Raw genomic sequence first — 23,638 nt, forward strand, 5'->3', positions numbered from 1 at the left:
ACCATGTGAGGGTTGAAATGCATTAGCTATTAAAAAAATACAAATCAAATGGGAGAAGAGGGACAAAGCTTGTTTCTTCTCTTCTTCATTGATCTCTAATTTGTTATGCTTGTGCTGATGTTTGCATCGTGTGGGAGAGAGCAGGTAACGATGGGAAAGTTTCCCATGTTCACAACTTGTTTCAGACAACTGAAGATGATTCTCATTACGGGAGATTCCAGCTGTCTTCTTCTTACAACGTAAAACAGGAAGACAGAGACGTCAGCAACATTTCTTCAAAGAACGGCGAGCAGAGACTTTTTGCAGTAATTAGAACAAAGTGGAGTCGGTTGTTTTACTGCAGAGTTGTTTGTGCGGTGCCCCATGTGCGGAGGCTTCAGGTGTCCCTGTATGGACTGTAGGTTTGATTCCGACCTGGCCTGTTGGTGCATGTCTTCCCAGTCTTCTCTCCCCCTTTCAAGCATCACTTTCTCCATTCAAATAAAGGTGCATGTACTAATGACCAATACTTGTTCAGTATAGCTTTTTTCCGAAAGAAATGTCAGCGTTTAATTAACTTTAACTAAAATGGACCTGACATTTTCTCAGTCATCACTGGGGTGAGACAAGGGTGAGACTTGTTGCACTAAAACAGTCGGAGAGCAGACATTTCACATGCACACAGAAGCAAAAGGAAGGTACAAGCAGGGTGTATTTGAGTACAAGCGCAGGGTTTTGAGTGAAAGCATTACAAAATGGGAGCGTTAAATCAATAAGTCTTGCTCTAAAAACTGAAAGACCACGCTCCTGAATAAAGATAATTCTCGATTGTCTACCTCAGAGAGGATACTGTCCGAGTGGTTTCCTCCTCTCTGGCCTTAATGGGGCACTACAGCTGCAGTCACAGTGGAGTTAGTTATAAAATCCATGAATTTCTGACGCAGTAGCTGCAGTATTACCAACATGGTCTTTCAGAGCAGACCAGGAGAGACACGTCTTTAAGCTGGTTGACTGAGCACAGTCGGCAGAGGCTTAAAAGTCTTCATTTTCTTTCAATAGCCTTGACCACAGCTGCTTATCTAACTCCAGCTGTTCCACATAAAGACACACACATTGTGGGGGGAGCACATTCAGAGCGGCTGACTGGGAAAGAGGCAGAGGGGTTGGGTGCTTACAAAAGCAGGACGGCTCTGGTACCCGACAACAACCGCTGTACCCCACTCTGACTCCACAGTCTGGTTTCACACTCTGTTAACCCTGACTGACAGAAATGTGTCCAGTGATTCACTGGTGTTTATAAGATTTTTATGTAATATCTAATGTTTACTATTTTTTTTATATTTATGCTTTCCCAAACACAGCAAATTCCTTGTATGTGTAAACCTACTTAGCTATAAACCCCGATTCTGATTTGGAACATGAATCTCGCAAATAGTTGAACTTATCGGCTTCACACTTAACTTGTGTATTGTTAATCGCCCAGAGAAGTGCAGTACTGAGTTTGGTACCTTCAATATTCATAAAAGAAATTAAAAAAAATAGGTGACCAGTGCTCTGCAGCAGTCAGTGGAGGTGGAGCAGCGTGCTAACAGTCAGTCTGTCTACAGATCTACAGCAGTGGTCGCAACTAGGTCGCCGCCAGATCATCATTGCAGATAAACCAGGTAAGATGAACACAAAGTTTTCTAACTTCACTCTGTACCATATTGACTGTTTATAAAAAGCTCTGCACACAGACAATAAAAAGTGACAGTATATTGTAGAAGTGATGGCGGAGGACTAACCAATGACAAGTAGCTCCAAGCATTAACACGGGCCTAGAAAACAGCCCATTCCAAACGGGCAGTTTTAGAACAGGCAATCATAAAAAGAAAGAAAACAATATAAGCAGTAGATAGAAAAACTAATCTTAACACTGGGAGATAAGAGAAATTGTACCATTTAAAAAAAAATTGTCCCCTTATTCTTCTCTTTTATTCAAAAATCTGCTCAGAAATCTGCTTAAAGAGCAAATGCTTTTTATTCTCCCCTTAAAAAAAAAAGAAACCATGTGCTCCCTCATTATCATCCATCTGCCTTCGCCATCTCTCTCCTGCTTTCTTGTTTGAATATCTCCTCTTAACCCACAGCATGTAATAACTGTCATCTGCCACGCCAATGAGCCATGTAGTAAAGCCGCCGCTCTTTATATTTTATCTTGGCTCATCTCAAAAGCAGTCACGGACGCCATTACAGAGGGAAATGATGCTGCGTTTGACGCGGGTGTTAAGGAGGGACAGGGGGAAGGAGTGGGAGGTTACTCCTGAGGATGTCATTTCGGAGAACCCCTCACCTTGAAGACGCAGAGCTGTTGAGGCGTGGATGGTGACTGGTGACATGGTGTGATTAACATGCCGTAGATACCAGGTATCAATGTTAATCCCTTGCCTCCCTTCACTTTTCTGTAAAGAAATAGAGCACCTTGCTTACATGTCGTGTTCAATCACACTTGCAAAGGCCTCAAGACGTTTTCCTACTCTTCAGTTTGCTGAAGCACTGTCTGGCTTTGCTCGTCATGTTGTGGTCTGGCTGTCGGGCTCTCAGGCTGACAACTGATGTCAGCGGCATGAGCCGGGTAAACCCATGGGAGGAGAGGAGACGTCTCATGAAATATGGTGCGATGCTCAGCCACAGAGTCACTCTCATTTCCTGCTGCGCTGCTGCAGAAGCACCACTGAGCTGTTTCCAGTGGATCCACCACCTTCTGAATTTATTTTAATTTTATTATGTTATTTAACATGCAGTGTGACTTTCTAGTTTGGGCCATGTGCCAAACCCTAACATGGAGGAGGTGGGGATTATGACCTTTGCCACAGCCAGCCACAAGGGAGTGATCAAGATGATTTGGCTTCACTTTTATAAGCCATCTGGAATCCTTATATAAATAGTCATTGGTCAGAATTATAAGTAATCAGCATGTGTTTGCGTCCACCTACGCGCAATATTATTTTTCACAGATTAATCCCATGGGTTCTATGTCTGCATTTTAATTTCACTCACAAAGTTTAAAAAGTTCATCTCATTGAAATGAGGACACTGTCCGCTGGAACAAAGCTATCGACGAGCACAATTGATCGGACCCCGAGAAGTGACAATGCTGAAATTCAGCGTCCCTCAGACGATACTGTCTCTAAACATTCAACGCAGCGTGTCTCCACCCCAGCTGTGAATCTCACTCTTCCAACACTAATATTTACCTCCCTAATAAAAGTCATTGTTGTGCAGCCCACTTTAAATCAGCAGCCTGCTTCTGTCGAGGGGGATGACAGAGGGAAATATAAAGCGCCTCTCACAGTGATGGAGAGCTCCCGAGGCTTTTATTAGCTAAGCCGAGAAGACGGCCCTCATCAGGTCCTGGTGCATGAATCCAACTGTGCATGAAGCAGTAACTCAATCTGTGTCTGCTACTCTCTATTTCTAAGTTTTTAATTAACTGCTTCAGACGAATAATTATTAACAGTGATTAAAATTTCAGTGAAGGATGATTTCATATACTGATACGTCTGTTTGAAAAAAGACACTAGTTTTCAAATAAAAGTTACAGAGTGCTTTGAACTCAACACATTAGAGTCCCGTTGAAATAGCAGTTAAGTGCATATGTAGCTTCTGAATTGTGGATATTTATGAATGACAGAATGTGCAGGCATAGACAAAGACACACACACACACACACACACACACACACACACACACACACACACACCAAGAATCATGAGTTATTCTCTGTGAAATCAATAAAAATGTAAAAATAATCTCGCAATTTTACAAAAAGTCAAACTAAATTCCTGGATTCGCCCCCTGATAAAGATTGGCAACAAAATTGAAAGGGTTCATCTACACGGGCATTTGATTAGATTTCACTACATGGCTTCGCCAGCATGGACTCTCCACAAGCATATCCAAACATGGGGGGGGGTTACGCAAGAATTTAGATGCGGATGCAGATTATGGTTGGATCCACAAATTTCTTATAATAAGATTAATCATTTTGGTTATTAGACCACTTCCTTTAATTTCCTACAAAGTTTCTGCTCAACGGAGACAATATGTTAAATTAAATCTTTGCACAGATGTTAAATTATCCTGCTGCATACAAACAAATGACAGTCTAGACTTTCATTTAATTGGAATTAACTCAATTTGCATGAACCAATCAACACTCGATTTTAGTGAAGAATGGCAGTCTTACTTTTTTGGTGAAGATTTATCACAAATACTTGAATGTTTTATGGGGGAAAAACAGAGGTCATGACACACAGATCACAAAGACTGTTTTTCTTAAAACATGCAGTGACAGCAGACCATTTATCGCAGGGACACAGAAGAAGAGGTTGGAAATACATTTTTCATATTGCCATCTTTAAAAATTGAAGCTGTAAAACCTGACAACACTTGAGTATGTTAAACATTCAGCATATTGTTGTCTTGGGGCTACGACTGCGTACTGAAAAGAAAATGCTTTCTGTGACTACAAAGGCGTGCACGCTTCTATAAATACAAAGGTTGATTTGCATTACAGTGGACTGCAACGCACCGAGGAAGACATGATCGGCTCACTGTGCCGTGCTTCACATCTGGATGCAAAGGCGATGTGAGACAGAGGTTACACACGACGGAAGACTTTGTGGAGTGTGAAAAAATGTGGTGGTGATCATTCACGGCCCGCGCTAATGCTGCTTTCCAACAAGAGACGAGAGCGAGAGATGTACAGTCGCTGGCAGTGAAGAGTAGCTGCTGCCAAATGCACCGAGGGCGAGACGAAGACGAGCCCTTGCCATCTGGGCAGCTCGAGGCGAAGCTGAAAACAACTCCCGCTCCGTCTCTGGCTCCCCAGCTCACATTCATATATCGCTCTTATTTTCCTCGTCCTCTTTTTTGCCTCTCATCCCGTCTCGACCTCCTGTGTCTTTCTCAAGCTGCGTTTCCAATTCTCGCTCACACTCAGGGATTTGAAACACCACCACCTCCTCATCTTCTCTCCCCCTCTCAAGGATTTATCACTCTTAATTATCTTAACTATCCCGCTTCATAGTCGGCTTGTATCAAGCATATTTAATCTAGGATTCAGCAGGGCTATTAGTTACACTCAACACGCAGAGGCTAATTGATTTAAGGAAGCGAGATTTGCTTGTTGTTGCTGATGGGTTTAACTAAAAGCTAATATAGGAGGATGGAGGGCGGGGGTGGTGGTGGATGGGGATGAAACGCTCAAGCTGCGGAGAAGAGTTTCTTTTTGTCTTTGTAAACTTTGAATTTCTTTGCGTATGCTTTGATGTCCAAATCAGTTTATTTCGACTTTAGTAGACACGGTGCATAGAAATAAGGATTCAGAGCTATTTTAATGACTTGCAGTCTTCTCTGATTTCTTCTTTTTCCCCCTCTTCCCCTGATTTACATGGGATAACTGTGGTATGGATAAATATTTTTGGTTGGTGGGGAAACAGAACAGCGAAACAGATGTCTGTTTAAATGTCATGTTTGTCGCCGAGGCTGTGCTGACATTTTAGTCCCAGACTTCCACCTCTCGGATTTGCGCGTGCTGTGAGTCATTACCAGAATCAGGTTGAGTCAGAGCTGCTGTTGTGAATAAATACGATCTAATTGATAGCTGACCTCTCACATTAATGAGCAAATGGGCCAAAACCACTACCGCAAAGCAGGAATGTTTAAATACTCTGGGTGTGTGTGTGTGTGTGTCCGAGTCATTGCCTCTGTGTTTGTTTCTTCTGTGTACACGTGTGTGACTCCTACTGCATATGCAGTTAGGGCGGCCGGTGGCCACGGATATTGATAATGGCATTGGGGACACTCAGCTTCTTGTCTTATTAATCACACCAGGCTGAGCAGTGACCTTTCTCCGAGCCCACTGCTTTGGGCTGAGCCAGATCCCCTGCCTCCTCTGCCCCCCCCCGAGAGTAGCCGGCTGACATCACTCACCCCGCGTCCGCTAATGTCAGCCCCGAGCCTGGCCGCAGCGGCTCACCGGCCCCGCCTGGCGCCCCGGACGAGCCCTGGATGACAGAGACATTGATCACTCAGGAAGCCCGGGCTGTCCGGGGGTGGCCGGATAAGCGGTGAGGGGGTTGGGAGTTGGTGTGTGCGCGCTTGTGGGTTTTGATACAAAACCAATTGAGACTGGTGAGGCTAATTAGACCTCACATCTGGGCCTAATGAGCGAATCAAGACCCATCATCGATCAAGGATCAACGGGCCTACAGCCCTTTCCTCATTGGTTTAGAGCGGCTGGGTGTGCGGGCCAGGTGAAGGTGGTCGCATCGTGGATTTGTAACATTAATACTGGAATAATTGAGTGATGGCATCTAACAGTGGCCAGAAAAAGGTCACAGAGAGGATGCACTTTGACCTGGAGTCATAATTAGTGCATAACCACTTGAGTTATGTTTATCTTTTCACTCTCAAATCCTAATGAACGATTGTGCTGAACTTTAGGAAATAAACTACAGGCTGACAGTGAACCTGAAAACATGACGCCTCTGTCCATGGCTGTGAATAGAGAATAGAGAATCATAGACTACAATGCATTTATGGTCTTTGTACATTATTTACTGTGCATCTTCAATCTATAATATTAGACAACTAACAAGTGTGTGTTGGGAAATTACATTTTTTTCACAAGCTGTAAAAATGTTTTACCAACTTAACATCTAATAGTGTGTGTTTGTGTGTGTGGGTGGAATCTACTCAACAAAGTTTTGTAGCACGAGAGTTTCAACAAAGGAACTTTGCGTCGACGCAGATGATATTTATTCTTTTTGTGTCTGGTATAAAATCCTCAGTGTCGTACCTCGAACTCTGAAGCTTGATCCACGTGTTCAAACAAACAGACAGACATTGTCAAATAACTGTGTAAGAACTTCCCAGTCTCCTGCTTCTTTGATAATACCTGGCACTGCTGACTTTTTCTACAAATAAACTTGTGTGTGTCATTGTCTGGTCAAAATCTCGTTTTGTACATATGCTTGCTGGCAGCTGCACCAGGCGGCGGGAGACTGGAGGCCTGAGGGATTCCCACAACATCCAGGAACATCCTGTCTGGCTGATGCAGCACTTGTTGTCAGGGTAGAAAGGGCAGAAGCACGAACACGAGCCGCAGCAGCGTGGGACGGAGGCTGGCTGAAGGGAATTAATATTTGGATGCACTAGGTCTCCAATAAATTCACAACATTTGAGTTACTTCTTGGTGCCCTCTGCGAGCTCCAGGTTCTGCATGTCAAGAGGCCTTAAAGCGATACTGCACACTTAATAAAAAAGGGATAGCTCACCCAAAGATGAAAATTCACTCATCTGCTAACCACCACTCAGAGGGAGGGGTGGAGTGTTTAAGTCCACAAAACACTTTTGGAGTTTCAGTGGTAAACAGCCTTGCAGCCAAATCCAATATAATTGAAGTCAATGGTGACTGATTCTTCAAAACGTAAAAAACAACAGAGAAAAACATAAAATGCCCCCATACTGCTCCAAGTGTCTGTGAGCCCCAACATTCAAATCAACTCGAAACTGCGTCATTTACACGGTGTTTTTTTATCGCTGATATCCTCCTCTGGAGCTGCGTTCACTCGCATGCACACAAGCTCTCGCCTAATGGTACGCGAGGGGTGCACTGCAGCATCGCTAGTTCCGGTATTTTGACATATTATAGCACTACATTTTGAAAACTTTTAAAACTCATGCCATAGCAGGAGACATTTAGTTTGTGAAGTTGTCAGTGATTGTGAAATTATCATAAATTGTTCTTGATGTTTTTGGCATTTCTAAGTGTACAGATGTTTTTCCAGACATGAAAGTAAGTCACGTTGGTGCAAAAGAGAGAGGGAAAAAAATCTCTTGGATAAAAGCAGTTTTTACTTTTGTTGCCTTCCTGATTCACACACTGATGTCATATTGTCTAGAGGAAAAAGTACGACCACAAAAAAAACAAACATTAAAGACGACATCAAAGTTTCTGTTGATTAGGGTGCAGCAGCACAGGGGCACCAACATTAGGCAAAATAATTGAATTCAAATTATTCAAGGATAAAAGGGTAAGAAGGAGGAGTGCAAATCAGCACTTATATTTGTGGATCGCACTGTACTTTCAGCACAACTTTCAATAAACACATTTCATAACAAGCGCAGTTGGCACCTTATTCTAAATGAAGACGACGTCTTTTTACTGTTGATTCGCTCCCCGGAGAACAAATGAATTCCGTTTCGTAATAATGATTACCAAGGTTTCACCCTGATGACTTTGCTTTGTGTTGTTAATAAACTTTTTCCGTGTGGATTTATGGCCGACCTCAGCAAAGCTCATCAGACTGTCATTGGCTCCATTACGAGAATAAATACTTCTGTGAGTCCGATCGTGCACGTGGCCCCGTCACATGTACTGAAGTCTAAAAATGGGTTGTGTTTTGCAGACCCCCCCCCCCCATCTCGTCTTCAGTGGTATTCGTTCTGACCTTTTGCTTTGTTTACTGTTTCCTTGCAGTCGTGAGGCATCTTTAAAGCCTTCATAACACGTTATTTTTATGTTTGTGTGTGTTTGCAAGCTTTTATTCAGGAAAAGGAAAAGCACACACACAAACCAAATGGGGCATGTGTTTGAGAGTGAGTGTGTGTGTGTGTGTGTGTGTGTGTGTCTGTGCACTCGTGCGGTCTGCTGTCTACTGGTGAGTGTTTAGAGAACAGATTTCTTGGACGTTGACGGCACCAAAGCAATACAGATTTGGCAATTAACCTTGATGTCACTGTAATTACCGAGTCACTTTAGTAAAATGAATTAATTTCCCAAAAGGACTCAGAAACAAAATTACCTCCTATCGTCCTGAAGTGAGCCAATATGGCGTCTGATAATTAGTGGGAGAAAAAGTGAGCCGATGCCATATTCCTGTCTCTCATTGTGTGTATTCTGTGTAATCTGCCACGAGGGGAAAGCCAATGATCCGCCTGCCGCTGCCATAACTTCTGCTGGGTTCACGCTGTCGTGCTGCTCACTCTTTCATTTCTCAGCTCGCCACATGTTGAGCGGCCATCCTTTCTCTCTCTTCCTCCAGGCTCCTCGTCTTCTGTCCTCATCTGATCGTTTTTACAGACAACAGCCGCGGCGCTCGGCGTGTGTGCCGAGGCTTTTGTCATGAGCGGCAGGTACGTGAGTTATGTGACACAACACGCGCTAACCTCTGCTCGCTGCTCATCTTGAAGGATGCCACGTGGTGCTCACCCAGGAGACGGAGGGGAGCAGACGTTTTCACGGTTCGCTTCCTGTGGTCTTTATCTCCAATCCCTCACCAAGGGCTAGGTGTCTTTTCTCCTGCTTCAATTAGTATGTAAATTTTTAATAAAAAAGTTTTTCAGCTCAGTGCGATTTTCTCAAGTGCTGTCAAATAAGCACAGACGGCAAATAAACACATGGTTGATCGCAGGAAGTGAAAAAAAAACATGAAGTAATTGAAAAGTACTGAGGTGGAGGACCTTGGTGTGATTCCCCTCATGCCTGTTCTCCAGTGGAGCAATCAATCATCAATCATATTAGAACATAATTGTGTCGAATTACCTCATCAGATTAATAATCGATGCATCGATGTTTAAATATTTTAGATGATTATTGGATTATTAATTAATGATAATTAATTAATTTTGAACCCATTTATTTATTAATGTGTAGAGTGGGGGATGGAGTTGTCCCAGCTAATTTATGTTTATTTATTTAGTGAAGCAAAGTGGAAAATAACATTTTACCTTTTTGAACTCACATCAGATAAATCAGATAAACATATGAAGAGTGCAGCAGGAGATCGACTTAGTCGAACAGTTACAAGTGAGGGCTCGTGAATATCTTGCAATGCATGCAAACAACCAAATTGATACCAGGGGGCGTAAATGTCTAACAATTTATATACCGATCCATCCAACCTTGGCCTAGACACACAAACCCACTAGATGAAAAGTCAGGGAATCCCCAAACTCCTTTTGGGATCACAATTGTCCGTAATAAATTCCATGCCAATCTAATAGTCAACATACATCAGCTCTCAAGATTTGTCATATGTACATTTATTTGTGGACGTGTGAGCGCAGGATCAAAATATATCACAGCTGACAATAATAATCACGCTGTCTTCACAGTTGAAGGCCCAAAACGTAACTTAAAAGCCTGAATTAACACCTGATATGGAGCCGTGTTTGAAGCATCAGCTGCTTCATTCATCCTTCACCGTCATTGGCTCATTAACAACATTTGGCTTCCAGCTATCCAGTCAAGTATGTGTGTACAGTCTGGCCAGAACAACCTGACACCTCACAATATCATTCTACTGATGTTTTCTCCAAACCGCCAACTAAAGCTCAATTTCTCATTGTTGAATTCACTAAAAATGAAGTGAATCTATTTGTCTTTTAAGCGTCTCCCAGCAGATTTCTCATCCCTTTGAGCTCTCCTTCAAAGAGCCGAGTCTTTTCAGCCAAATAAACGGACTGAAAGTGACACAATTTGCTGTAAATGGTCAGACAATGGACACAGGTGTCTCAGGTGCAATGTCCCTGACTGACTCACAGTACATGACATGAGCCTAATTAAGGCCTGCAGATGTCGTGCCAGTTTCATCCACACTAAGTTTAATTTCCAGGGCTGCTGTCATGTCTCTGGTGCCATGATGATGTACCTGCACTTTATTCCTGTCGTCAGTGGTGTCGACAGTGAATCCCAGTTAATAGGTCAAACCAGCCAATTTAATCCAGTTATGAATATCATGGGATATGTAGGATTCTCTAAAGATGAATTAGATGTTGGACAGATTTTTTTTTTAAGGGATTAACATTATGTTTCAGCTTTTCTAAGAAAGTGTTTTACTTGTTTCTCAGCATAATGAGCCAAACTGGATGGCCGGCCACTCGTGAAACAAAAGGCTTGTCTGTTCGTAATGTGCATTACACATAATATGACAGTGGACAGGACACAGCCATCGGGAAGAGCTGAGTCAATTAGGCATGAATGCAAACCTTCAGTCCACATTTAAATAAACGGGGAAGAGAAAAGCATGTTAAGCGAGTCCTGACCAAAGTCACCAGCGACCCCTTCCCCCAAGCTCCACATCATTAGCTAGCAGTGTTTCTCCTCTGGTTCTGAACTACAGCAGGATATGGTGTCTAACCCTGGTGGAACAGACGGACTCATTCCGAGAAACGATGCGTGTGTGTATGTGTCAGCGTGTGTGGATGTGTCGTGCTGGTCCTGACATGTCCAGTCATAGGTTCAGTTGCCAGCTAGCTGCATGGTGTGTGTGTGTGTGTGCCATGGACAGTTCAGAGCATAGAAAGAGGTCAAAACAAGACAGATGTGAGAATAGGCTCTATGACAAGCATCCCCCCCACATCACAACCCCTCTGATGTCAGTCGCTGCCTTCCCTGTGTGACCCAGGTCACTTTGCACGGTGGGAGTGTGTTCATGTACCTGAAGGTGTGTGTCTGTCCGTGTGCAGTGTCACTCAGAGGCTGTGGGGAGTTCAGGGGCACACCGGGCCTTGAGGTGTTCTGCAACAGAGAGAGAGAAAGCCAATGAAACAGCAGGGTGAGGGCCCACATGTGATTTGTTTACATGTACATGTGCATGTGCATATGAGGGTGTGATTCCACATGAGCCTGTGGACATGTGTGAGAGAGAGAGAGGGAGCGACAGAGAGAGAGAGAGGGAGGATGTTCAGGGTAGGCAAGAAAGGTCAGCAGCATCTGTGACATTATCACTTCAGTGCATTGGGTCCATGCACTTCAAACAGGAAGTGGCTGTCTCCTCGCGTCTCGGAGACAAGGTCAAACATCCGCATTTAAATTCACTGAGCGCTTATTTATTCCACAGGGTCACGGCACCGTCAGCTATAAAGCCATGTATTTTATAGACTTATGACTACATTGTTCACCTCACACATGGATCGCTCCAGAGCGGTGCCAGGGCCCCCTTTAAAACATCAAATGTCCTGTAACTACAACCCAGCTGACCCCGTAAAATCAAGGACGCAATCCAATTTTTCCCACCAGGCTCATGTTTAGATATTTTTCACTCTGCCAATGATTTAGATGAAAAAATCCCAATCTGTACTGTTTGAACATATAAAACTGTTATAAGAACTACTTAAAATGACAGAAACCACGTTTGGCAAAAGTTTTAACACATACTTTGATATTTTAGTATTTTAGTTTGGTCCATTTGCCATCTGCTAACATGGAGGCCAGCTTTATGACCTATACTGAAGCCAGCCACCAGGGGGCAACCACATGATTTGGCTTCACCTTTGTCGAAGGTTAACACTAAGGGGTCTTTAAGATTTTGAATTTGAATCAGGATTTAAATTTTAAAAATTCAGAGACAGTCATCAACAGAATCAATTTAGAAACAGTTAAGATCAAGTTGACCATTATACTAATGCATCACAGTAACATATTTACTTTGGATCCATATGATTTCATAATTCTTGTATAACTTGCAGTTTAATACAAAATGTATTCGTACAAAATGACTCCTTTTAGTATTTTGTTATTAAACTATATTATTAATTCATTTTCACATATTGTTCATTGTCCCCCTTGGATGCAGCAGTGACTCCCACCCAGTCAAAAACCTTCATGCTAAGACTTTTTCATTCGTGTGACGAGGACGTGCATGTGAGAGGGAATCAAACCCATTTCTCAGTTTAAATCCGTGTGATCTTTATTATTAACGAAGCTGGATAATTACCTTAATTTCTTTTTTTCTCGATTGTGCTGCTTCTGTTGAAGAACAAAGACAGAATCAGTTACACAGAACGTATTATCTGCAGTAGAGGAGCATTTGCATTCACACAGTCATCGCAGTCATTTGGGGCTGTTCAGCTCTCTCTTGTTTCTCATGCTGTCACTTAAATAATATAGATATACCATGCTGTTAACGCCAGTTATCTTTATATGGCATTTTACAGCAAAGTCACCTCCACGCACAACTGAAGCAAAGACGCATTCATTTCCACAGTGACACAATTGTACCGTGTGAAGATGCAAACGAACCCAGCAGCAGCCGCTGGAGTGATTAAAAACAGGAGCATGTGCAGTGCACTGTGAAATACTGGGTGAGTCTGCAGTTTATTTTCCAGCATTTACAAGCAGCCGCTGTTGATGTAGCAGCCCAATTAAAATAAGAAATGGATTGTCCTTGAATGCAGGTAATACAAGACTATAGATGACTGTTTCTGCAGCTCATATACGAGTGATAACAATCAAACTGACTCGGTAATCACACTTTAAATTAAACTTTAGATAATACAAGTTTTCTCTCTGAGGATCTAGTACTTTCAATTTATCACCACCACCATCATTAAACGAATATTTTCACTCACTGCCTTTATACTGCAAAAATGGACATACCTTAGAAACCGTTGTGTCTAAGTACAATCAAAGGGAAAGTGGCTGACATACCTCAAGCATTTTGATGCCAGATTCAACCTGCATGAAGGTTAAACTAAATTTTAACTAGACAGAGCGGTTTGCATCATATTTGATGAATGAGTTTTAATACATAAAAGCAGGTTTATTTCTTTTAATAATACACTCACTGTAAATAGGTGAGACCCTGCAGCTAAATCCAAGGGTAGACATTTAGTGAAGCCACATTTTCCTTCCGAACCAATTGGAGCCCGAGGGAAAACTAACCAAGCCCGACCCAAATGGTTTCTGTTTCGTTTTAGTTTTTTTTCGACCCTTCCTGAACCCAAATATAATTTTTTGCTCCGAATCCGGTCCACACTCCACAGACCTGGTTGACATTTAAAAATTTCAATAAAATAAATCTTACATGTTCCCATTTCTTAACTCCCATTCAAAATGGGTGGGTTCACGTAGAAGTTGCTTTGAGACAAACGTCAAGAAATATGAGCAGAAATTACAAAAATCTGAAACGCAAATGTTGTCAAACCACAACAGTGTTTGCTGTTTAACTGTGTTAGAGGGGACTCTGTGTTTGGGAATGAGTGTGTGTGCGCTCCAGAGGGAGACAGATGGGACAGACCTCCACCACCCCACACTATTTTCTCTCTGCATGACTTCTCACCACAGTCTGTAGGTTGTATTAGTGCCAGAGCAACACACACACAGACACGCACACGCACACACACACACACACACACACACACACACACACACACACACACACACACACAGTGACAACAAGCAGTTTCATTAATCATCTGTAAGTGTAAATTAGGCATGAAAAAAGAGGATCTGGAGCATAAAACCTTGGGCACATCGTCCGTTGCTGTATTCTGTGGTAATAAATTGGATGATTGAGTGAAGTTAACGAGCTGCTCTCCTGATTTTTGATCACACCAACCTCACTCATGTTTAAATGAAATCAGTGCACACATGAAGTGTCTGCATTTTCCATTTGATCTTACCGGCAGCACATTGTTCCGTTTCTTTTCTCAAGTTGTCGAAACTACTTTTTAAACCAGTACGATGACGGAGCAGCGTATTCATCACTTCGTCGTTCAAATGGTGCAGAACAATGACTTTAACTTACGTTTCCCTGTTTATTGCGACTTTAATTGCAGAGTGAAAGTCTCTCATCCAGGTCATGGCAATCTGAGAAAAGTTGAATCGAGGGAAGCTTGATTGTAGATACTTCACTTCTCATTCAAGAGGCTTCTTCACTCTGAAGAATGTTTTACCAGAAGGTCAACTTCCCACTTCTACCCCCTCCCATTTCTTTCTATTACATATTCATTTTTTCCTGTCTTTCATAATGAAACTTTTTTCGCTGCTTTTTATTATGCTGATTTCACATTTGATACCCACGCTTATTTATCTGTTTTGGCAGAGTTCAAAGACTTTTTTTAACACTGTCTTGCCCCAAAGATTAAGAATTCACCAAGAGGCTTATTAGAGCAATTCATCAAATCAGTGGGCAGTGCTGATTAAATCAATTTGGTAATAAATGGAGTGATATAAAGTCTTCTACATCATCTGGAGGCCTCACAGCCCACCTGCCCGATTAGAAGGCAATTTATCCTGTAGCTTTCCTCAGGGCCTCACTCTTTAATTGGGGGAAAAATGTGAATATCATTCAGTTTTACCTGACTGCAGAAAGCACAGGTTCTCGATGATGGATACATGGGAAACACTTTGGCCCCATGATGAGGAAAAAAACCTCTCAAGCAACCCAGTGGCAGCACCAGAAATACTTTAAGTGGCTTTACCAGACCGAAATGCATAGTACGTCTCTAAATAATTGATCTCCCCTTATCGGACTAATTTATAATGCAAGAACATAATATAGACCCCAGAATCACTCCACAAATGTGATAAATGCATGTGCTAACGCACAACGGATACTGCCATGCTGCAAAAATCTGACCATTCCCCTCCAGGATTGTAGGAGGAGTTTTTCCTTATAACGATAAAACACAACTCTGCTTCACTGTGGTCTGAGTGTACCACCACAAAAACTACCTCAAAATCAACCATGCAAACACTAAACAAAGTTTACCAACACAAAAAAACCCTAAACTACTTCATAGTTAACACAAAACCAAACATATCAAGCTTTTTCAATTAAACTCTAAATGACCCTTCAATGGTAAATGACAAGAACAGATTGATTACTGGAAAGGTAAATGATAGCTAGCCAGCATACCTGGAAGACCTATTTGTCAAATATGCAGTTTGGATTACAAAACAACAGAATGCTGTTTACTAATTGGGGTGCATAGAAAAGGGATGTAGACAAACTCACACCTCTGCATCTGTATGTTTCCTGAGTTTGCTCTGTGCCTTTGTTAAAGGTCACCCAATCAGTGCTTTGTATATTTGTCAAAGGTCCCACACCTTTATGCGTGCTCTGTCGCGATTGCCTTGTTTTGGATTCATTTCACTTTGTTTACCACATAATCAAACTCTGAAGTGACTAAATGAGAAGCTACCTTCAGTGTGAATGTAGATGAGCTGGCCCATAGTGGACTGCATATGTTAACGGACGTGCGCGTCGCTTTCTGTGTTTGCCCAGTCATATATTTGTGTGTGCAGAGCTCACAGTGCGGAGGCTTGCTCATTCCCATCTTTGTGTGATTGCGGATCTGTATGCAGCGAGGTAAAAGTGCAGGATGTTGGCGAAGGCAACTCTCGGCAAGCATCAGATGGCTCGTGATGAATAGTCAATTAACTATAAACTTGTTCCAGGAACGACCAGTGGACGAGGGAGGAGAGGGTGGCTGTTGGGGAAAAAAAGGCATTCATTATCTAGCAGCTAATTATCTAGCCACTGCCATTTCCATCCTCCAGATAGCTATGTGATTAAAGGGTTTGGTCAATCAAACAGATAACAGGGATTAGAACAGGGAGGACGGGAGACGAAGAGGGAAAGCAATAAATGATGAGCCAGGAAGAGAGGAGGCTGCCTGAGGCTCAGTTGTATCTTGTGTACGTTTTAACAATAAATGGATAACAAGTACAGTTACAAATATTATTTTTCAAATCCATCACAGACTTTGTCTTTTCTTGAAACAGTGTTTTGTTTAATTTCATCAACACAAACCAGTGTTCAGTTTATTTTGAACCCATTCTAAGAAAAGTCAACTGTTCTGAAGGACTGAGTATCATGTCACACTTTTTAGAGCCCGTGTGACACAAACATTTCACAAAAGATTGTAATGTACGCACACGACTCAGCAATTTTAGTTGAGCGTTATTGAAGAGCAAACATCAGAAGAGAGAGAAGATATAAACAGTATAAATGAATTCAGGAAAAGGCCATAGAATACAAGTGCAACACACTCACACCAAAATTCATATGATCGGTTGTGTGTGTACTGTTTGTGTGTGTGTGTTTCCTCTGATCACTTGGCAGCTCATGGAGGCTGATTTAATCTCTGTTTAGCGGGTGGTCTCTCTGATTGGTGAATCCCTGGAGGGCTTCATCCAATGGGGCACATGAAAGGTCAGGTTGAACCTCAAACGGCGAATCAAACACCAAGTCATCGCTTTCGCACAACAAACCCGGCCCCTCCACACAAACAAACGCTGCACCCTCTGCGTACCCGTGGAGGACCACCCAGACAGAGAGCATGAAATATTAATGACCAATAACACACTTCACACACAAACAATGAATTGGTCTAGGCTGGAGGGACTACAGTGGTACAGTGTGTAGATGGGAGGAGTGGGGTAAGACGAATGTGAAGAATCTGCGGGGGGGAAGCACCCCTGTATACATAAACGCACTCCCTTCCCTATAGGACACTAATGGAGACATTCGACTTCACTGTGGGCCTGCAGGGACAGTTCTGTTTGTCTCATTTACAGTTATATCATGGATAAATGAAATGTGGTGACACCTGTAGAAATCACTTAAAATGAAGTTCTTTCTATTATCTGCACCCACCCGACACATCAGCCAACCTGGGAAAATACACTTTAAAGTTCAACCGGAACTTGAACCAGCTTCACCTCTGCCTCTGTTTGCTGCCAAACACAAATCTGTTCTGATACTATTAGATTCACCCAGATACAGACCAGCAGTTGGGCTGTACTACCAATAACAAGTTCTGTTTTTTTTACAAAGACAAGAAGTGACATTCATTTTCTGTATAAATTAGTTTTTTCAAAAGATTTAACCAGGTCAAACAACAATGACAGCAGTCATCAGGGATCATGAATATAAAAATGGTCTCTCCATCCGCTTGTAATCTCAGACTAGTTCTTCATGTAATAGAACACAATTACCAAGCTTTTAACTTGGTTGGAAAGCTGCATTTTCACTTTTTGACCTGTTAAGCTGACATCCTACGATATTTTCTAATAAGCTGACCCAGACCCGAGGGTTATGGGTCGACCCACACACAAATCTTAGTCGGATAAGTGTCAGCAGATGACACCAAAGGTTTATGTAGGTGAAAAAGGTTGAATTCAGAGTCAATAAATTAACATAATGAAGATGGTTCTCTCTGTTAACAGCTTGTGATTAATTCATGGAGGGGAGCAAACAGAAAGGAGGTATTTTGAATCCTCTTTACATTTCATATTTGTGTTTGTATATGCTGCAGCTCATTATACCTAAGAATTATGTCCATAGATTTATAACACAAAATAGCTTGAAATTTGGATTTAATTACAATAAACAGTATATGTCCAGTGCCAGAAGTCAAAGTAAAGCAGCAGGTATCTTATATATATATATCATATATGTTCTTTTGATGCTCCAAGCTTCACTGTGTTCACCAGGCATCACCTGTCTGCTGTTGGCTGCTGGACAGGGAGAATACAGTTGGTTTAAAAGAGTTATTTACTCTACATCTTAAAAACAGTACTGATTAGAGCTGTTACAAAAGCAATTAGAAGTTGTGGCACTGTAAAACCAAAACAATGAGCTTAAAGGTGCTAAAATGCTCCGTAGAGCTGAGGGGAACTACAGAGTGTGAAACATACTGAGTATAGCAGCTTTTTCAACGGATGTTGATGTGAGGTCAAGGCTGGGACCCCAGAAATGTGACAGCATTGTTTGTGTTACACACAAAGGAGGTAAAGCACATGTGTTTTACATAAGACAATGCAGTAAATACTCATGTAGTATTATAGGAGTTATTGTATTTCACACCATAGCCTGTTAGCGCTGTTATAGTGTAGATATTGCTTTTCTTGGTTGTGTCCACTCCCTGTATATGCCAGTTTACTGATTGTCAGCCTGTGTGTGTGTGTATGTGTGTGTGTGTGTGTGTGTGTGTGTGTGTGTGTGTGTGTGTGTGTGTGTGTGTGTGTGTGTGTGTGTGTGTGTGTGTGTGTGTGTGCCCTGATAAAGTAATGACAGTGATCAGTGTGAGCTGGTCACTGGGACGTGAAGGTCAATAGTTGACCACCCAGCTGCTGCTGCTTCTGTTTTTCATTACAGAGAAAAAGGGAAAGAGGGAGGCGAACGAGCAGCTGAACATTTTTCTACATTTGCTCGGGCACACAATTTTAAACCATCACCAACAAACCCATGACGGATCCTATGAAAAATGAAATCAACAGATCTGCCGCCAATTCAGCAGAGTCCCTCGTTTATTGGTTTAATGGCCAATCCCCGCGCCACAGCTGCAGTCATTCAGTGTGCCGCGCCACTCAGATCTAACATTACTTTTTACAATTACAATTCACAATGAAATGCAAATATCAGCGGAACATTAAACACCGTGTCCCCTCTGCACTGCATGCGAGGGCTCGGCGCCCCGCTTCACTGCGAGTCCGTTCCTGGTGGAACATGTCAATATGTTTCTGCATCAATGTCACCAAGTCAGATTCCTGCAGCTACTGTACCTGAAGATTAAGGTGATTCTTATTTTAGCAGCTGAATGTGGCAGTGTGCCAGCTCCCACAGTACTATCATTCAAACACAGTTGATATCTGAGAGTCTACCCTCCACAAGTCTGCCCCTGTTTCAGTGGATGTTTTGACTTTCGTTCACTTTGCCAAGGACGTTGAGTTTTCAACTTTTTATGTGTACATGAGATAGTACATTGGTCAAGAAAGAACCCATAGAATTTTGGTGCTGATACAGGAATTATTTCACAATTTTTGGGTACATTGCCAGAACATTGCATTTATTCAATTTTTACAGATTTCCCAATGGAGATTATGATTTCTTGATCTGCACTGTTCTGTTGTCTAAGCGATAAGGCTTGATTGAATTTAAGGGGACTTTCTGACCTTGTTAGAGGTACGCCTTCTACTGAGTGATATTCTAGTATTGGCCCAGTGTCATGATTGTGATTATCGCAGTGACTGTGTTTAAGGAATGTACAACTTTAAAAATGTAAAACTGAATTTAGTGTTTCCACAGGGGCTTAAAAAGTCTAAGAAACAACTAAAATTCAATAATCTGAATTGTAGGACTTGAACAGATGTAAATATGTTAAAATATCATCTGCTAGGTCTTATATACGTGTATGCAAGTTATTATGTTAACGTTTTTTAACACTATTTCTAAGCCTTTATTTGGCACAATGGTGGAACTTGTTGCTGCAGCGAAGAGGACAGTCAAATAATAAACCTCAGTTAAAATAATTAACAATATGCAATATAAATAGAATAGACCTAATATATACATTGCAAACAGAATATATACATTAAAACAGGATTGCTGCATAGTTTGTAATGTTTCCATGTGTTGTAGGTCTTTTTTCCAAGATACCGACATCAGGATAATGGAAAAAAACTACAAACAAGTCCAATATGGATGGTATCAAAAGTCTGAAATCTGCAGAAACCCTGTAGTTAAATAAATAAAGAGGTAGCGAGGGTAACAAAAGACAAAGTAAAGCAACTAGCTGCCTGTATGGGATCAATTTACAGACTGTGCAAGCTGAATGGTTGCTCACTAATTAAGACAAATGAACAATAGCATAGAGGAGTGTAAGAGAGATGACAGTGAATTTATCTAGTCCATCTTTTGCCCTTTAGCTTCACACATTTTTCTCTCCTCTCCTCTTTTTATTTAAATCCACATCCTGTTTCACTCATTCATTGCTTTTTTAGTCCGGATAACAATATGGAGCAGCTCACGTCCCATCTCCCTCCTCATGCATTTACAATCTATAAATCATGTACGGCAAAGCTCATCGTTAAAACAGGTTGCACAATTGAAGTTATTGTGAAATTCAGGCGTCTTCCATTTGTTCTGCGTGTCACACACTTTATACCACCGGGGATTCTTTCTTAACTATTACCCGATGCAAACAAAAATAGTTTGTTCGAGCACAAAAAATCGGTGTCTCTTACTGAAGTGGTTACAAAGTCGTTCCTTGTAATTTCTGACAGTGTGATAAAGTGCAGACATTGATTTTTTTTCTTCTCCTAACACTGACTCATGTGGATGGAGCTAAATTGCTGCAGTAGCTCAGCAGTTTTGTTAGAAATGAGAAATCCACCCACTGCAACAGAGGAGAAGCTGGTGTTGCCCTGAATATCAAGAGATTATTATTATTAGTGATTGTCACGAATTAGGCCGTATTATGCGTCTTGCAACCATAAGTCACTTTTCCGTACTTTTCCATTGAGTTGACATGGAAATATTGTCGTCTAGCTCGACTAATTCGATAGAATTAAAATTATTATTTGATTAAGCAGATTTGTGCACATAGCGAGTCAGTCGTCACAGCCGAACTCTGTGACATTTTGTGATCGAGAGTGCATAACAAACACAGAGAGAGAGCAGAGGAGTCTAGACAGCTAGCTAACTAGAATGAAAAAGTACCTCTGCCAAAGCCCAATGGTCGCCTTATGAAACACATGATAAGTAAACATATTTGAATTAACTACATCTGGATTTTTCTACATCCGGATTTTTATGTGGATCTTCACCAGATTGCAAACACTCATAAATATCAGTCCCCTAAACATTCTTTATATTTTCTCATCAAGATCGATGAATCATTCTCTGAGAAATCACCTAAAATGTTTGGAAAATGCTGAAGAAAGTGGAAATCCTGGATCTGTACCCTGATCTAGATCCCAACTAAATGAAATGCCCCCCCCCCATATGGCCCATGATTTTGAGGTAAAAATACTGGATCAATGGTAGAAAAAGAGGGCGACAAACATTCTACACATGGAAAAGCTTAAAAGTCGGAACAGTTGGGATACGTGGGATAAATTGTGGATACAGATTTGGAAATAAATTACAAGTCGCTATGCAGAAATGGTTGAAGTGGTTAAAGTAGTACGAATAAATCAGAGCATTTCATTTGCCCAGAAATATCCTGCAGCAAGTCTTTTCACCGCGCAACACTAATCATGATTAAGCGCAGATTTCATGTTTAACCAATCCTCTCATCTTTTTATTCCCCTCCGTGGTGCGCTGTGTTTAGTATGTGTAACATGCAGGTACTGAGCAGTGATGTTCAAGACTTTGAAGCCTTGATCTGTGGAAAGAATCTCATTCAGTGACCTTGTCAGGTGCGAGGTTCTCAACCCCCTGCGGCTGCAATAGAACCACTGATCTGGTCTTTAAATTACCACGGTGACATATACAGCATGTCCCTGGACTCCACAGATTCAAACTGGGGGCCTCATTTATTCAATTCATCATTTCAAATTTAACGTTAAATAATGGCCCTTCTGACACTGTAGTCATTTGTAAAATAAAGAAAACAGATTAAAAAACTTTCGGATAGATGTACTAAAAGTTTCTCTCCTAATTACTTTCTGTTTTCTTCTTCTCTGAGGAATTTCAAGTTCAACTATTTAATTTGACCTGAAGACGCTGAAAACGAAACATTCACAGATTTTATCTGCAACAAAAATTATCTGTATTGTGAAATAAACCCACATCAGTCAGAGCCAGTACAGCATTAATAAATAACACTGTATAAATACAAATTTTGCATCCATCCGTCCGGACATCAACACGCGCCTGTGGTTGTTGCTAGTTCCGCTGTACTTCACGTGATGTTTGATCTGCTTCGACTGACGATTACTCCGCGCTCCGAGATGAGTGCTGAACTGTTTTGAAGAAGCGTTGTAATTGGTTAATGAGTCGGAAAGGAAAAGCTTCTTGATCTCATTTCCAGTGCTTAATTAACCTTGGAGTTGGGAGATTTCCCCCGGTGCTGGGGGACAAGTCAGGGTTGTACCTCACTCTTTCTGTGTGTCTTTTGTCTCCGCCTCGCCTCCACTGCTCCCCCACCCCGCCCCTGCAATGACAAAAGGATGCCCAACTCTCCTTCGTGTGTGTCCTTTCAGAGGCGACGAGCCTTTATTGACTGATTTATGAGCGTAAATATGCACACGCGGTCCTTCCATATGCACAGATGTTCATATATCTACAACCCCTGATTGCTTACAGTGAATCTTCCCCCCTTATCTCTCTGTGTAACATTTAAGGCCAGAATAAAGCGATATAAATAGCAGCACTACTCTCTCTCTCTCTCTCTCTCTCTCTCATCTGCCCCACTCTCTCCTCTCCCTGGGACAGCACAGTTATGCGGCCCCGGGGGTATGAACCCAGTTCTGACAGAATTGATCTCCTTGTTCCTCCTTCCTTTTGTCCGTCTGTACCCTCAGCCCCGCAAGAGACCGTCCATCCCGACGGGCTGCCCTGCACTGGGCTGCCAAGTCTTACATCTTCTCGTCTTTCCTTCCATCCTCTCTCCATCTGGTCCTCTCTAATCTAATGTATACCATTTCATCTTTCACTTTTCTTTTTGCTTATTCGTCCATAAAATGTGTTTTCTCTTTTTTTCTCCTCTTTATCCATTCTTCCCTCTTGACCTCGGTTATTTGAACCCTCCCATCAGGTCATCTGTCTTTTCACTCATCATCCTTTTCCACTTCTGTACAATGAGTACAGCCAACTTCTTATTCCTTGAGCGTATGCACATATGCAGTCTTACATTTTTAACTTCAGATTTAATTTGACCATCAAAGCGTTATTACTTATTTATATACAATGATGGTTGAGGACAAATGCTTAAACAATTAGACAGCCTAAAATAACACAGATGAAGCACAAAGAGGAAGTTGAATGCTTGAATTGTTAATGGTGCTTTTGTGGTTTACATTGTAGTCTCTGATTGTTGTGGCTCAGGAGATAGAGCGGGACATCCACTAACCAGAGGGTCGGTGGTTCAATCC

The 23,638-nt window shown here is 41.8% G+C and overlaps 1 long non-coding RNA gene across 6 annotated transcripts in view; it reads right to left on the bottom strand.

Moving 5' to 3' along the window:
• The window catches only part of LOC109632762 (uncharacterized), a 158,506-nt gene that overhangs the window by 96,621 nt on the left and 38,247 nt on the right, over positions 1 to 23,638 (bottom strand). For 5 of the 6 annotated variants that reach the window (XR_011240202.1, XR_011240201.1, XR_011240200.1 and 2 more), the window contains 2 exons: positions 12,747 to 12,778; positions 11,469 to 11,548 (listed from right to left, as the gene is read on the bottom strand). This is a non-coding gene — a long non-coding RNA (uncharacterized lncRNA). Of the gene's footprint in view, positions 1 to 11,468; positions 11,549 to 12,746; positions 12,779 to 16,067; positions 16,246 to 23,638 lie in introns of all 6 variants that reach the window. The other variant, XR_011240199.1, reaches the window with a different exon arrangement.

The sequence above is a fragment of the Paralichthys olivaceus genome, chromosome 23 (genome assembly GCF_024713975.1).
Source record: "Paralichthys olivaceus isolate ysfri-2021 chromosome 23, ASM2471397v2, whole genome shotgun sequence".
NCBI lineage: Eukaryota > Metazoa > Chordata > Actinopteri > Pleuronectiformes > Paralichthyidae > Paralichthys > Paralichthys olivaceus.